We start from the raw sequence: 17462 nt of genomic DNA on the forward strand, positions 1-17462 counted from the left end.
GATAGTTCCAGCGGTGCGCGCGCGATGCAATAAAAAAAGGGTATGGTTATCCGGCAATTGTCGCGCAGGTAAACGTTTGGTGGGAAATTCGGCACTATAACCCTTGCAGCTGTAATTGGCCCCACTAACAGGTCTAATGCGGGAGAAAACTCTCTGGTCCTTTTTCAGGAAGAAGAATGTAGTCAGTTGTTCTCGAGAACTCGATCCCTGCACCTCGTTGCTCTCTCTCAGTTAAGGTAGTTCGATGATCAGGTCAAAGTTAAGAGAACTTTTTGATTTTTTAATATTTTAAACTACATAATGTCCGAAGCTTTTGAGAATTTTTTCAATATTTAATACCGTCCATTTTATCGAATAAATAAACGTTGCGTGAAATAACATGGGCTCTTATGGAAAAGCGAATACTCGATAGAATTCACATATTTTTCGTGCTAAAATAGTTAAGAGAATTCAAAATTTTTAATCCAATATCATAGAAAATCATTCAAGCAATCTTTTTATACATTTATTAATATACCATACAGATCATTTATCAAAGATCTTGGAAGTCAAAGTTAAACTATCAAATAATTTTTTTAAATTGAAGATGGCGTAGCAGAGACATGGCAACGTTGCATCAGTTTGTCAGTAATAACATAACCACGCTTTGAGAATGTTCGTTTAGTTCGTTGATGCAAGTCGTCAAGTTTGTATGTGAATTCGAGTGAATGTTTGTTGATTCTGATGAATAAATAATTGTTTATTACATTTTCAAGTGTTGTGTTGTTTGTACCGCTACTCACTTTATATGACTTTCATTCAATTATCTGACAATTTCTAACATAAAAGTACTAGAGTATGAGTCTATTTTAATTAAAAAAACATTCAACAAAAGTCCTTTCTATTCGCAATTTTTTTAAGTACTAAAGTATGAGTCTATCTTAGTTAAAAAACATTGAACAAATATCTATTCTATTCACAATTTTTTATCAACAAACTCTATTATAATAACTCATGTTAAATTAGACGAGTACTCTATAACTTTGTTAATTGGCTTCATTGATTTCATAAGTGTGGAGCGACCATCAACTTTATTCTGCAACAATGTTATAGTTTTTTCTATGCCTTCTTTCTCAAATGTTTCCAAAATCTTGTTGTATGTAATTCCATGAGAAGTTAACTTTTTCTGCATGGCTGAGCTCAATACGCTTTTCATTAGCTCAAATGATGGCAATATTTTTGTGTGTTTTCTCTATTTTCTAGGTCTTCGATAACTTGATGCCAAGTTTTGACAGCATTTGTTATATCTTGAAGGTTGAAATTCTAAAGGCAAAGCTTCTCTAATAAAAATACATCAAATTAAGTATCATGTGCTCCATCACAGGACAGACCTTGTTCACCAGCTAAATTTGTCAGCTTGTATCCGCTCTTCTTTTTTGGAAATTTATGTCTAAACATTTGCAAAGTGTCGCAGAAGCCATAGATATATTCTTCATATAGTTCTTATAACGATAACTGTTTAATCATGTGCAATAATCTGGTAGAGTCAAAGTTACAATTATGTGCTACAAGAATACATTTTTTTTCAAACAACTGGAAAAATTCAATCATTTTTGTGCTCGCGTCTTTTTTAGGTACTGATGAAACTTCTTAACCATGTTGAAAAAGTTTCTTGTGCATCTTACTAAATCCATTTATTTTGGTTGCAGAAGATTGAATAGATTGAGTTGGCGTAATATAAATATTCAATGTATACTGGTGGTATTTCATGCTAACTTGTACCATATCACAATTACTGCTCAGACTAGTCTTTTCTAAATAAAAATAAATTATTGCTAAATTTAGATTGTCATATTTATATAGTTCATTGGAAACGTCAATAATCTGCATGAAATTGTTAGGTTGGACTGTGTCAATAAGCGCCGTACCGCTTTGGTATGTGTGGCTTTCAGATTTTTCTTTTTTATTTTTCAACAGAGTTCTCTTCATTTTATTATCCAACCTTTTTTTTGTACTCTGGTTTATTAGTTTTGGATTTTTTTTTCCTATCAATTCATCATATTCTTTGGCAGGATTTTCAAAATTTTCTTCATTGTATACAATATTCAACAGATCTATACACTTATTCAAATATTTTTTACCCATATTTTTTTGAGCTACAGATTCAGATGTACTGTACTCATATGATTGTCCTTTTGGCGCTTTTGAACACATTGTATGGTTCAAGCTTTCGTTTGCCTGGCTACTGGCGGCACTGTCAAATTTATAAGCATTGTCTGGCAAGTCAGAAAAACAGCTTTTTAATAACTCGTATAACTGGAGATTAGACAGACGAATTCCGGATGAATTATCCGACTCGTTCTTACGCCAGTTGCCACAATTTGTGTGGTTATCATACAAATGTTCGGGTACATTCCTCAATACTGAATGAATACCTACAACATCACCTTTATTCTGATGAACAGCAAATGTGAAACAGCGTTTTATATGGTTTATTACATCAGAAGGTAAAGGTAATTCTTTTTCAGGATCTTTTTTTACATCTTTATGAATATCGTAGAACCAATTTCCAACATTCTTTGTTGAATGATTTATATCCGATTGTTTGACAATTGTGTGAGTACTAGCTTCTTGAATGGCTACAATCGAAGAGCTGTCATTGTCTCCGATGAATACTCCAACTTGTACATTGGCTTTTCTCAAAATTTTACTTTGAGTTACCAGTTGAACTGCACCATCAGCTTCCATAGCTTTAGCACTATCAGTAAAATTTAATCGACAGTCATGGTCTTTATGTATGCCAGTTTTCATCTCTACATCACACATTTTACATTTTCTGTTTCGAGTACAATAATCAAGTACCTTGCCAGTTTTTAAACAAAATAACGCACAATAGCCATTAAAACTGTCATACGAATACCCATTTCCTCGTTGACTCCGGTCCATATCATATGATATCAAAAATCCTTACAATAGTTTCTCCACTAGTTTCTGATTTTTCATTATCCACTATCAAAAACCCTTGTTGAAGATCAGGTGGTCTAATAAATAAAAAAAAAAGGATACGTGAATGTGCAATGTAAACCTAACATTAATGACATTCGTTTATAGAAAATAAGATCACTTTTATTACATGATTAAATGCAAGGTAAAAATCGCTGGAATAAAACTAAACTTAAACAAGACGAATACAATCAGGATTACTTTTCAAAAATAGTAAGTTGATCAAAAATAAATAAAAAATAGATTATCAAGTAAATTAATCTGTCTTATGACGTAGCACATTTGAAAATAATTCATGACTCGTTGACACTCACAACAACTTTTTAATCTTATAGATACTCTCTACTGTCAATATGCGCTCCATGGCAGTAACTTTAGAACAGCTTTCCTTTGCAACAAATTCAATAACTGATGCGATGATGCGTTCCTGATTTTTGAACAGTTGAGCATTGATTTTAGGCAAGTCCATCACAATAAACAATTCATTAAGGTTAGATTAACCAGTGCTAGTATGAACCACTCCTAAAATAATTCAATTTTTTTAAGAATTAAAAATAACATTGTACATTCATGTACAATAAAAATTGAGCCCAGTTGTCATTATTAATATTTTTACCTAGTGCAATTTTCGTGTTTATAGAAAAAACTGGTTTTTCACTCGAGAGCGGCTGATACTCTCTTCCAGACTTTACAGTATTCAAAATCAAACATTCCTGGCACCGTAGTTGAAAAGACGAAGCGAGTACAATAATATGTTCTTTTTCGATGTACTGCATTAATAGTTCTTTTCCGCAAGATTTACAGTACATCTGCTAAGACATGTAATTCATGTCAATGATTCTGTTGCCTTGAACACATGGTAACTTTGTTTGCTCTTGCTGTTGTTGACGTTGGATTAAACGCTTTTTCAAACGATCCTGTGCATTTTGCGATCTCTTCATCATAGCTTCAAAAACTTTTTGCTTAACAAATCGTCCTCTCCACTTGTACACCTTTTCTTTGGGCATTTTGATCGAAAAACTAAATAATTAGATCAAAAACCAATGGCACTGACTGTTATAGATAGAGGTTATTAGAATATATGTGCGACGTGCCGGCGTACGCTGTTGCCACTTGCGCTTGCTTGAATGACAAGGTGGTAACTTACGAAATGAAAACTTCGCAACAGTTTATGCACACATTATAAAAATAATATTTGTTTATGAAAAATTCTGAAAAATTTTAAAACGCTTCTAATTGCTAAATTAAATGATTAGAACATATTTTTATTGATATAATTGACGCTTAGGTATTGAAAAAATGAAAATTTCGTTATCGTGAGTTGGCAGTGACTACTTTTCCAATGTTAAAGCATAGGTTACCCCTCATTCACATCCCCTTCAATACCTGATCATCGAACTACCTTAACTTGCTGCTCCTTCAGTTCTTTACCTCATCGTGATCTTTAATAGTAATAGCTTTCACTGGTAACGCGTGTGCTGAATGTGAGTGCGAATACCTGGTTTTACATCACGTTTTGTAGACAACAGTTGCATGGGAGCAACAACCAACGTTTTTTCGTCCTAACTAGTCTACTGAGATTTTTACTATTCAACGAGTTGCGGAGACAAAGTCTATCACTAATCATTTAAGAGATTACAAAGGCAATTCAATTGTTGGAGGGTTTTACGAACACGTACTACAGAAAGCTATGTATCCTGATGTTTATCTCATTGAAAAAGTTCTAAGGAAATGCGGAAATCAAGTATACGTTAAATAGTTGGTATTCGACAACTCGCACAATTCGTGGATACGTAAGACTTTATACATATGAAAGAATAAAGAGGTTAATGTAATGTAACGTTTGATTCTATCTTACGTTATTAAAATAAATAGTTCGGACTCTAAGATTTATATATAATCGCGTTTCCGAGAGTATGCAAGAAGTTGACACGTGAAAGTTCTATAAGTATTTCTACAATGAACGAATAGCGAACACCGTGTCCGCCGCTTCGATGAGCCGTTTAAAATACAATTGAGTATTGTTACATCTATCGAGGGGAAGCCCGACAGCTTCGTAACAAATATTCAATTTGATTTCTAAGCACTGATTTCAGAGAGGAGATAATCTAAGGCTACTTTTTTCTTATAAGAGAGAGAGTCTCACGAGTTGAGCACTTAGATTATCGTGAGGAAAAGGAATAGCAGGCTAACCACTGAGTAATGAAATCAGTCTCCGGAAATAGTTGAGTCTATTTCGTTCAATGCTCACGCTGCTAAGCAAGGTAGGATTGTGTATCCTCTTGCTGCAGCGACGAGCGAATTTATACTTGTGAAAACGGCTCCTTTCTACGCTTGGTAGCCCCTACAACGCTATTTTTAATATTCGCATAAACTTTGTACAAGTTTTATCGCAAAATAGCTCGATCGAAATGGAAAATTAGTGATTTAAAAAATCAAGTAGAGAATAACGAATTTTTTAATATAAATCGTTTTTCAAGCAAAAGTCGACTTTTAAAATTATAAGTGACCTAAGTTAGATATTTAAATAAAACGAAATTTACAAATAATTTACGGAACATTTTTACATAAAAAAATCACTCATGATAAGTGGAACATTATTCAAAATAAAACTCGCTAACTTAACAATCCAATTTTCAATAATAATTTAATAACAAATTCGTAAATTCCCCTTTTAGCCATTATAAAATCAACAAATGGGCAACAATCGTTATAATTAATTTTATAGATATGTATAGTCGAATCGCAACGCAATTGTAATTGTTTAAATAAATTATAAATTTTTAATTTATTGATAACTTAGTCAAAAATCAGTTATCAAAGTGTCAAATTCTTGCTTCTCTGTCCTAATGCACTACGATCGCTGTTGTATATTCGAATTTGCAATATATTTATTTGTTGCAAAATTACTAGCGATATTTACTTGTAAATTAAATTAAACTAACAAATACATATTTAATAACTATAATAATTTGAGATTCGAGATCAGCGCATAGAAATTGACTGAAAAATGCTTTTGTTCATTAGAAAAAACTTTGCAATTGTCGATTTTGCATTGTAAACAATAATTTTCCCACGCTAGTGATGTCACGCTCCTTATATAATCTTGATTTCGCCGAATTGCCCTAACACATTTACGGGTATATGAGAAGAGCGCCTTCGCTCAAGTACCGCTTTTCTTCAGTTTTCTTGTGTACGACGGATTGCTATTTTGCAGTGAGAGAAACGGCAAATCAGACTGGACCATTACAGTAAAGTAACTTTCATTCAAATAAATATCATAATAATAATAAATAATATTTGTTTTATTTTTTAGTGGTAAGAGCCCCAACCTTCACTCTTACTTGTGAGGTACTTCCATTTGAGGATCATCACTTGTGAGTCCATTAAAACAAGTCGAATCCTGCTTTAGTAGAAACGTCTGTAACTCATTTACCTCTCCATAATATATTATATAATAAATTTATTGTATAAGCTTTATTGACATAAAGATACATTTTTGTAACATTAAATAATAAATTGAAATCTATCAGCGCTATGATATTCAATCTGTAAACAATATCTTTGTACATGTTCCAAAAGTAATATATAAAGATTATAATGTTTCATGATGGCTCTTGAAATTCGTTCTGGTAAAATAAGTTAGAATTTAGCATCGAGCTCAAGAATGAATCGATTGTTATCTTCTTCCTTAAAGTCTGTCACTAAATAACCACGATTTTCTTCAAGTTCATAATGATTTTTTTCCGGTAGTAGATCAAAGGTCTTCATAGCTATTTTATTTAACATTTCAAAGTCTATCTTGCTATCGAAGACTTGAGAATAGTGGAGAAGGAAGTGGACACTACTGGTGATGATTTTTCTAAAAGAATTACGTTTTCTGAGCTCTTCTCTCTCTCTTAAGACCTTTACCTCACTACTACTAGACTTTTTTTCTAGACGCCACGACCGCCTCTCTTCACTTGCTACTTCTTCCACCTCCACTTAGTTTTTTAGTTTGTTAAATGTATATGCTATACACTGATTTTTTAGTATAGGTTCAAGAATATTATTCATCATTATTATTCGTTTTTTAGATAGTGCTCGCAATATTATACTACTTAGTTGCATAATACGTCGTTGGGAGCGTTCTCGATGTCGTGCAAGCTGTTCCCAAGCTTCTTTCCTCGAGTCTTTGTCTTCAAAAGGAACATAATGAATTTGAATATTATCTGAGAACCATACATTATGCTTCGAAGCACGAATGCTCTTCTTGCTCCTTCTAACAGGTGCCATGATGAATCAAGAGAGGATAGCCTTGCTATAGCTGTTTTTTCTTACTGAATGATGGTAGCGCAAGCTATACATCCTTCTTATAAATATATTAGAACTCGAATGACTGCCCTCTATCGGGAACTTAAGGTTAATTATAGGAATAGTGAGAGCCCTAACCTTCGCTCTCATCTGTGAGGAACTTCCTTTCGAATCGTCACTCATGAGTTACCTTAACAATAAGATAAAATTCATTGGAAACCCTGCCAAAATAAGGACATTCAACCGGATTGAAAATCCAATCCGCTTTGAGTCTATTTCTGAAGCCTACAAATGATAATTGAAATTCATTAAAGTAGAATGAATTTTAATTCACTTTAATGTTTTTTATCCCGAAATTAATTTTACATATTATAATAATTAATTTCACGATAGAAAAATATTAAAGGGGATTCAGATCGATTTTAGTTTGATATATTTAAATTATCATTTGTAGAATTCAGAAATAGACTCGAAGCGGATTGGATTTTCTATCCGGTTGAATGTCCTTCTTTTAGCAGGGAAAGGCTACATTATGGACTTCTTTTACCTCTCCACGAAAGGAAATAAGAGGACAGTTAAATAAAGAGAAAAAGACTATTCGATTAGATATTTTTTTTTATTTATAGAGCAGATATTTACAATAGTATTACAATACATTAATTATTAGGGGGTGGGTTTCGACTCGTGGAAGAGAGTAGACGTGTCTTGACTGTGAGTGCGAGTTTTGGTGAAAAAGTTTGAGAGGAAAAGTGTTTGAGGAGAGAAATAGAGGTGAAAAGAGCATGGAGGAGGAAGAGAAGTGGAGTAGAGAGAGAGAGAGAGACCTGGAGAAGAGCAGGAAAGAGCAGCGAGAGAGGAATAAAGAAAAAAAGAAAAGTTGAGGTTAAGAGAGAAAATTAAGAAGCGGGAAAGGCAAGCAGAGAGGAGGGGCGGTAAGAAGTGAAGGCGGAGACATAAAAGGTAAGACAGGGAATAAAGGTGAGATCACGAGTAGAAGTAGAGAGACGAATTAAGGCCTACAGGATAGTGATGGAAAGATTTGTGACAACAGAAAAATTAAGAGATATAGGTGAAAGGATGGATAAGAAAGGTACAGAGGAGGAAAAGAAGAAAAGAGTAAAGGTGGTGAGGCGGCGAGAGAGCGGAGAGGGGCTGAGGGAGAATATTAGAGGAGAAATGAGAGGGGCAAAAAGATGCAAGAGTGAAAGTGAGGGGAGCGACATGGAAGGGGAGGGGGGAGGAGGATTGGACAACACGATAAGAGAAGTGGGAAGTTAATTGCTCTACTTAAATCAGATCGTTTCATAAATTCATTAATTGAAATTATAGCATTAACTGTTAGATTTCTCCATCTAATACAATCGTCTATATCTAAATCGTTCGAATGGTTATAAGCTTTCCATAAATTTTTAATTGTTTCTTCAAAATATGCGATAGAAGTCATGTTGTTAGTTATCTAGTTTTATTGTCTTGTACAGTCACTTGTCTATAGTTGTATAAAGGATTATTATGATGATAGGATGGAAAAGGTAGTGAACAGCTCTAAAATTAACTCGTTCTCAGTTGGTAATTAATATTGGTTTGCTTAACAAATCAATAAGGATTCAACTAACTACTGAGAAACTACTTCCAAATGGAGTAAGGTAAGGCAAACTTAGCACGCAGACTGTCTCGAGAGACTACACTCTTTTGCTAGATCGAAGCGGCTCATAAAGGTTAAGTGAGGGCGCTGCAAGCAACACTATTATCTCTGTAGATAGTATATGGAAGGGATAGCTAAAACGAAAGAGTGGGGGTGAACAGATTGTAGCACCCTCTAACTTATTAATTTAGTATTAAAGGGTTTATATAGATCTTTAAAATAAAAATATAGTCATTATTGCTTTATTGAGATATTATTATTATTATTATTATTATTTATTATTGAGATACGATACAGTTCATACTCGTATATCACAGAGAATAATTGGATTTATACTCTAAGATGACCTACATTTTAGATATTCAAGGTTTCCAGGGTCCTAATAATATTTTTATTTGTAAGGAGTTCGCCTATTTACCAGTATGTTCTAATACTTCACCTACAGCACTACTTTTTATACCTCTCCATCATTGGCTCAAACTGCCTCTAGAATATCTAAGTGTTAATAAGTGGCTGGAATTACATCATCACGGTATTTATTTATTATTATCATTAATTAACATTGATTTTATTTGAAATATTTAATATATTCAATTTTATAGGTATATTGTTAAATTCACACACCCACAAAAGATAATAACAACTTTATTATTAAAGAATGATAACGAGTTTTATTTTCGAAACTCAAAAATAGGTTAATAACAGATATTATCAGAATCGAACTATTAATACAACTGACTGAAAAAATCATAACACCGACGAGAGAGAGGTTGCTTAGCAACGTAAACGTTCTTTTGCTCTACAGATGAGCTACACATAACATTATCCCCCCGTCTTTCAGATTATCGTCCCGACAATCTCAAAAAGAAAGGGAAGAAAAGACTGAAGACATCAAGCGGGTTGAGTCTTGGTTTTCTCAACCAAAGACCCGTCTCTTGAAAATTAGCATAGTCTTCTCAAAATCTTCTACTTCTCAAAAATGGCATCCTCTTCAAGCGGGCTGTTCCTTTGCTCATGGCCAAAGGGTCCGTCTCTTGAATTGATCCATCTTGAAATTTCGATAGAATCATCAGGAATCATCCACTTGTCAAGCGGGTTGATCCTCAACTCATCCGGTCAAAGGACCTATCTTTGATATATTAAGAACGAGAGTGAGAATGTTGATGTGCTGTGGTACCTCAACTCTGTTCCTGCTCTGGCATTTGCCCTGTGGCTCACGGGAAAAAACCACAGCTCAAAATAACCGTAAGCAGAGCAGATGAGTTACCTATCGTGATAAATTGCCAGTCGGTCAATGTAAACTATCTTTGTCTTGTGTTTTGGAGTCTTTTGGATGCAAAATACCACGTCGTTGATTTTCTTTATGATCTTGAATGGTCCCTCCCAGTTACTTTGGAGTTTTAGTATTTTACCTTTGATGCGACGAGGATTGTAAAACTAAACTTTTCGACCATCTTGAAAATCAACTTTTCGAGCTGTTCTGTCGTAGGCTTTCTTTGATCTTTGAGAAGAAATTCCAATGTTGAGTCTTGCAAAATGGTGGATTTTGTTGAGTGTGGTCTTGAGTTTGTGTATGTAGGTTCCGTGGGTGAATAGATCAGCAGTGGGTGGAGATCCACGCATCAGGTCTAATGGAAGTCGTAAGTCAAATCCAGTAACCATCTCGGCTGGAGTAACTCCTGTTGTTGTATGTATCGAAGATCTGTAAGCTAAAAGGTATAATGAAACCTAACGATCCCAATCCTTCTGATTATTTGCGATGTATTTAGACAAGTATTCAAGTATTGTTTTGTTTTGTCTTTCAACTTGACCATTCGATTGTGGATGTAACGATGTTGTTCTTGTTTTTCGGATACCAAGTAAGTGAGATAATTCTTTGATTAATTTAGAGTCGAAATTACGACCTTGATCTGTATGAATTTCAAGAGGAACTCCATATCTACTTACGAATTCTCGAACAAATACATCCGCAATAGTTTTCGTTCTCGTATTGTAAAGAGGGAAAACTTCTACCCATTTAGTAAAACAATCTAAATATCAAAACTAAAAGATATTTATTTCCTGAAGAAGAAATTGGGAAACGTCCTAAAATATCCATTTGAATTCTTTCAAAAGGTAAACCTACATCGTAAATTTTCATTTGACTGTGGCCTTTGTTAGAAGGACCTTTTTTTGCGATACAGATGGAACAAGATCTACACCACTTTTCAACATCATTTTTATAAGAAGCCCAATAGAATCTTTTACGAATTTTTTCTAGTGTTTTATTAACTCCAAAATGACCACTAGAAGGAGAATCGTGAGCTTCTTCCAAAATCACGTCGATGTAATTTCTGGGTACAATTAATTGAAGAATTTTGGTTTTTAAATTAGAAGAAATCCATTCTCTATTTTAACTCTACATTAAAGCAATATTTGCAAGATGTATTAGGACAAGGTCGTCTAGAGAGTCCATCTGCATTGCTATGAGAAACGCCTTTGCGATGTATAATTTTGAAATCATACTGGTCTAATCTTCCTATCCAGCGTGCTAATTTATAATAATAATATTAAATTATAATAAATAAATAAAATGTTATGTGTGGCTCATCTGTAGAGCAAAAGAACGTTTACGTTGCTAAGCAACCTCTCTCTCGTCGGTGTTATGATTTTTTCAGTCAGTTGTATTAATAGTTCGATTCTGATAATATCTGTTATTAACCTATTTTTGAGTTTCGAAAATAAAACTCGTTATCATTCTTTAATAATAAAATTGTTATTATCTTTTGTGGGTGTGTGAATTTAACATTTTATACATCGACTCTGTAATTCCAGTCTTATTCAAACAATCACACCCAAGTATGCAATCGTCAGTAATATCTGCAACAAAAACAATCATCTAAACTGAATATTGACCTAAATCAATTCTAGCAAGTGTTTTAAACTGAAGAGGAACATTTTCACCAGTGGGATACTTCAAATTTTTTTTATTGAGAGAGATTTAATGGTAATTCGGAGTAATAAATTTAGAATTCAGAATAGTAACGTTTGGACCTGAATCAATTTTCAAAACACACGATCTTTTATTTATGCTACCTTCAAATTCAAAAGTTTTTAAGTTCTGAAGAACCCTACAACCATGCAAACTCTTATAATCCGATTCACCAGTAAAATCAGTAGGAGCCTCTTTATCGGGTGTCAAACTTGCCCCTGAAAATTTGACACGAGCTAGTTTCCCTGTTCAGGACAACGAGAACGCGTGTGTCCTTTTTTATGACAACCCCAACATTCAAGATTTTTCAACCATTCTTGATGATCGAAAGATTGGGCCTGTTTGTCAGAACTTTTTGCGTTATCGTCAAACTTCTTTTGTGAAGAATTTTGATTATTATTTGAAGAACCTTTCAAACGTTGAGAAGCCAAATTCTTATTTTGTTCTTTAATAATTTTCACTTCCAAGGCTCGTGCAAGAGCTACTTTAAGAGAAGTAATACGTTCTAATCGTAGAGTTTCTCTGACCCCCGTGTGATAAATTCCATTGATTAATTGAAAACAAGCAATTTTATCCTGAACTTCTATCGAACATTCTGGGTAAGCTAATACAGCTAATTTTTCTATTTCGGATGCCAAAGTAGATAGATCTTCACCGGGTTTTGACGTCTATTTTGAAATAATGAATAGCTATTCGCTCCCAAATTTTCACCAAAACGTGCCTCTAATTTTTCAAGAAGTAATTTTAAATTTAAGGTCTCTGTATTCTTAAAGTTATTCAGCACGCTCGTTGCCGGTTTTCGCAGAGAAGCGGCTAAAGCGACTACCTGTTTTTCATCACTCCAATTATTAGCTCTAGCAACCAAGTTGAATTGATTGAGATATTCAGACAAAGGGGTTGAGCCATCATAAGTGTCGGGCTTCAGACTGTAACCTAACCCTAAATCGACAGTCGTAACTGGATTTGGTGTGTGTAATTGTGTGTTCGGGTCATAACCATCTCTTGTATCGTTTATTTGTAACGTAGTGTTGTTGGTATCGTTTGGTGTCATTGTAGTATTTGGTTCTGTGTGTGACAGAGAAATCATGTTTCGACTCATCTGGTTCAATCGTTGTTGAAGCTGGATAAACTGTTGTTTGAGGGATAGTTGTTCCTACTGCAGTCCTTCGATAACGCATCGACCCTCGATGACCTCATCGTCACGCACGCGTTGCTCTGCCGCAAGACTCTGTTCTTTCTCAATACGTTGTTGTAACGTCGCTTCAAGTTGCTGACGATGTTGACGTTCGATCTCTCGAATAGACTCCAACGTTTCAAGCTGTCGTCGGTATGCATCCAGTTGCGTCCTAGATTCGTTGAGCTCTAAGAGCGCTTCGCGAAGGAGAGATGGTTGGGGTACAGGCAGCGATGGTGGGACGTCACGCACGAGTGGAGAAGCATCGGCCGCCGTCGATAAGATGTTGGGCACTATCGATGCGCCGTCAGCGGCTGTCAGCGAGGCACCAACTGCCGGCGGGGCTACGCCACCCGTCGAGCGCGCACCATCGCGCAAATCATCGGAGCATGAGTCATCAGGCGCCGAGTGCAGCTCGTCACGTGGATTGTCTAAATCGATAAGCACTGGATGAGTATGTGCACGGTCAAGAGTACCTGCTTGATGTTGTTGGTTATTAGCAGCGGCAAAATCGGTGTCCGTGGCATTGGTAGCAGTGACAGCAGCAGCTCCCTCGACATTAGCAGGAGTAGCGTCAGCAGCAGTTCGAGATCTCGTTTTTATTTGAAATGGTACTCGAGGCGGTGTTCGTGGCGTTTTTCCGGACATAGTAGTCTTCAAGAAAATCTTCGGACGAGTCCCCAAAATGTTAAATTCACACACCCACAAAAAATAATAACAACTTTATTATTAAAGAATGATAACGAGTTTTATTTTCGAAACTCAAAAATAGGTTAATAACAGATATTATCAGAATCGAACTATTAATACAACTAACTGAAAAAATCATAACACCGACGAGAGAGAGGTTGCTTAGCAACGTAAACGTTCTTTTGCTCTACAGATGAGCCATACATAACAATATTATGGAGAAATGGTATAATACCATATAATTTTTTAAATTGCACTATACGTAGTTATTTACATGATTGTAGAAATATTTCTGTGAAAGTATTGCAAAAGAAGCAATGGCTCAAAAAAATTATTCAAACTAGGTTTAAATAATATACAATAGTACAAAATTATAAATTTGAATTTTTTTTTTGTATTTAGAGAAACATTTTAGATATTGAAACTGAAATGAGGTGCCCACGATTGGAAGATTTAAGTTTTAACTTTGAATCATCATGCATATATCATAGTCAAAATCGAGAGAATATAGTATGTGCTGCGTTAAATACACAAAAGATATACGATTGGATGATAGAAAGACAAAAACAAGTAAAATCAAAAGGGGTCGATACAGTCGAAAGATTTACAGACGACTATAATTCATATAAAAATTCGACCTAATATTTTAAAATAGCTATGTCGGAGACTGAACATAAAGATTATAGACAAAGTGTATTATACTCAATGTATAATTAAAATATAATAAATATTATATAAATAATAAAATGCGAACTTATTTAAATAATATTTAACTAATTACATTAATAAAATAATCATTGCGATTGCAAGAAAGGGTGAACGGATGGGTTCTCTCCTAGTAGAGATGTTTAGGAGGAACATCTCAAGGAGGTGTCAGAAGTGCGACTGAGCTCGCAGTCTCTAGCATTCTCACGAAAACAGCTATGGTAGTAAGTGAAGCTCCCTCCGTGGAGAGAGCAAGCGTATACTACTATAGTAGAGCATCCCCAAGCCAGAACTATAGACAGCATGCGCTCTCCTCCTCCTCCGCGCGCTGTGGTCCACGCTGAGCCAGAACTAGAGAGAGAGAGAGAGAGAGAGAGCACATATTTACTACTATAGCAATGCATTCCCAAGTTAGTACTATAGACAGCATGCGCTCCCCTCCTCCGCACGCTGGGGCCTTATACCAAATGTATGTGCGTGCAGCTAATATACTCAATACTGTTCAAGTTTTCAAATTTAGGAATATTCTTTACTTCAACAGGAAAGTTTATGCCATCGAATTTCAATTTTTTCGTAAAGGGCGTAAAATTTTGATGATGAACTATGAAATCGAGCTGGATGAAGACAGGCAAGCACAGCCCATTTAAAACATTCATTATTTGTATTTTGAACATTGATACATGCTTTTTTATCTGCTATTTGTTTTGGTAATAATCTTCTACATTTTTAAGTATAACATCTTCAATATTTTTTGTAAACCATAATTTAAGATCTGTTGTTCCATAAACGAAAACATTTTTAGTGTTGAAATACTTTACTTGAATGTCCTCTACATTATCTTTTATTACGGACAATTGAGCTGACATTTCTATATTTGTTTTTAGAGCATTTATGAATTGAAAGATATTTTGGTATTTGTAATTGTAAGAGTTTATTTGATACTTTTAAGAATAACTTTATATCTATATGTTCTCGATTGGCTATGAATGCAGTAATGATATGTTTTTAAAATGCAGAATTTATTTCACGCCAAATAACTCCATCCCCTTCAATTTAGAATGACTCGTAATGGGTTAACATTTCCGCCGACTTTTATGGAATTATTCAAATTGATTTCAATTGAATTCAAATGAGAAGCGCAAGTTTGACATCTTCGTCGTATTGCTCTACTTAAGTTAGGCTGTAACATATATTCTTCAAGAGAATTCAAAGCAGTAATTATTATATTTTTCCATCTAATAAAATCATCCTTATTAGCGTCTGAGTTGTAATAGGCTTTCCATAAATCGCGTACTGTATTTTCAAAATAAGAAATAGAAGCCATTGTAATGGAAATGTGCGTAAGATAACTACTACAACTACTACTTGTTATCACTGCTAAGAAAGTTAGTGAAGCGGGCTGTCTCGAAAAACTGCGCTCTTTTCCAGTCGAGCACGGCTTTTAAGCACTATGGTGTCGTTACAAGCACTGGTTTCGGCGGTGTAAGCTGAAGAGGGGATAGTCATACGAAAGAGTAAGGTAAAGGTTTTCTTTAATTTGAAATCATAGATAAATCGTAACAAATGCTAGAGAGAGAGAAGTATCTATACTATTAGGAATGCACCGAGCCGTAGCTTAGCCAACACACCTCAAGCTAGAAATGCTACGAGAGAGAGAGAGTGAGAGAGAGAAAGTAGCATCCACACTATACGGCGTACGCGCCTAGCAAGCTAGAGACACTACCCCCTCTCTGAGGGCCCACACTAAGCCAGCATAAGCTTACTAAGCGCCCTACTATCGAAGGAGAGGGAGAGAGGGAACATCATATAGCTTACCAATCACCCTACCAACTTCTACAGCGTCCTACCTTAGCAGCCTCTGTGGATGGGCGGGTGGGTGAGGGGTGCACTCTGTCGAAGGGCCCACTGACGGAGAAATAGGTCTCAAACACGTGTCAAACGCGGATAAATAGGTTTCAAACACGTGTCAAACTATCCTAAATACACTAGTCCTTCAGCGGGTGGCCTCTTTGTGTCCCCGAATATACACATATCCCTTATACATTAGTGGCATCCTTTGTGTCCCAGGACATACACATATCCCTTATACATTGGCCACATCCTTTGTGTCCCAGAACATACATTGCTTATCTACTATCGTTTATACAACTATACCCAACATTCACAGTTGGCAGTACCAAGTATCTTGGACATAGTTATATAAATGATATAGATGTGATTCGACTTCATAAAAATGCAATTTTTCGTAGCGTCATCGTCATCACTGGTTAATGTTCTTTTTCTTCAGAATAGATAGTAATGGCCTCAATTTAGCAAAGTACCTGTCTAAATTATCATCACTGGTAAAGAAGGTACCCCAAGTGTATGTCACTACTTTAGATAATATTGCAATATGTTATAATTCATTGAGAAATAAAACACATATATTTTTCATGCGGGCTAATACGCAATCTTAGAAGGTAAAATCCACTCCGAAATTTCATATCCAGAACGTTTTTTCAAATATTTCACGAACAAATAAAGATGGATCGATGAAATCAACGTTAGAAATTGTAGAATGAAAAAGGCTACAAAATAACATTAGTTTCAATGGTATGGATAGTGAAGTCAATTTTTTTAAAAAGAAAATTAAGTTTATTCGCCAATTATTAGCTATAAAAATTACAATAAAATGTATGTCGCCTTAAAACTGAGTCTATGTGAAAGAAAATAAAAAAATAAAGTTCATTTGTTTTGTGGTTCTAGCTTAAATTATTATTTGTCGCGATAATAATAATAATAATAATAATAATAATAATAATAATAATAATAATAATAATAGTTACCCGTAAATATAGTAATGTTTCGTTTTGTAACACGGACAAATGATATATTATTTTACTAGTTTTGGGTAATGTAAAATGGAAATTTTTCATTAAATTTGAGAAATTTGCATGTTTGTTTAAAAAAATTATCGTACATTTTTTTCAAAAATCTATTTTTCGAGTCGAATTCAAGGAGAAATA

The 17462-nt window shown here is 34.7% G+C and overlaps 1 protein-coding gene across 4 annotated transcripts in view; it reads right to left on the reverse strand.

Moving 5' to 3' along the window:
• Positions 1–17462, reverse strand: part of LOC131663832 (uncharacterized) — an 816929-nt gene that overhangs the window by 349970 nt on the left and 449497 nt on the right. The gene's annotated exons all lie outside the window — the stretch shown is intronic.

The sequence above is a fragment of the Phymastichus coffea genome, unplaced genomic scaffold (genome assembly GCF_024137745.1).
Source record: "Phymastichus coffea isolate CEN01 unplaced genomic scaffold, Cenicafe_Pcof_1.1 PCOF00002, whole genome shotgun sequence".
NCBI classification, from domain to species: domain Eukaryota; kingdom Metazoa; phylum Arthropoda; class Insecta; order Hymenoptera; family Eulophidae; genus Phymastichus; species Phymastichus coffea.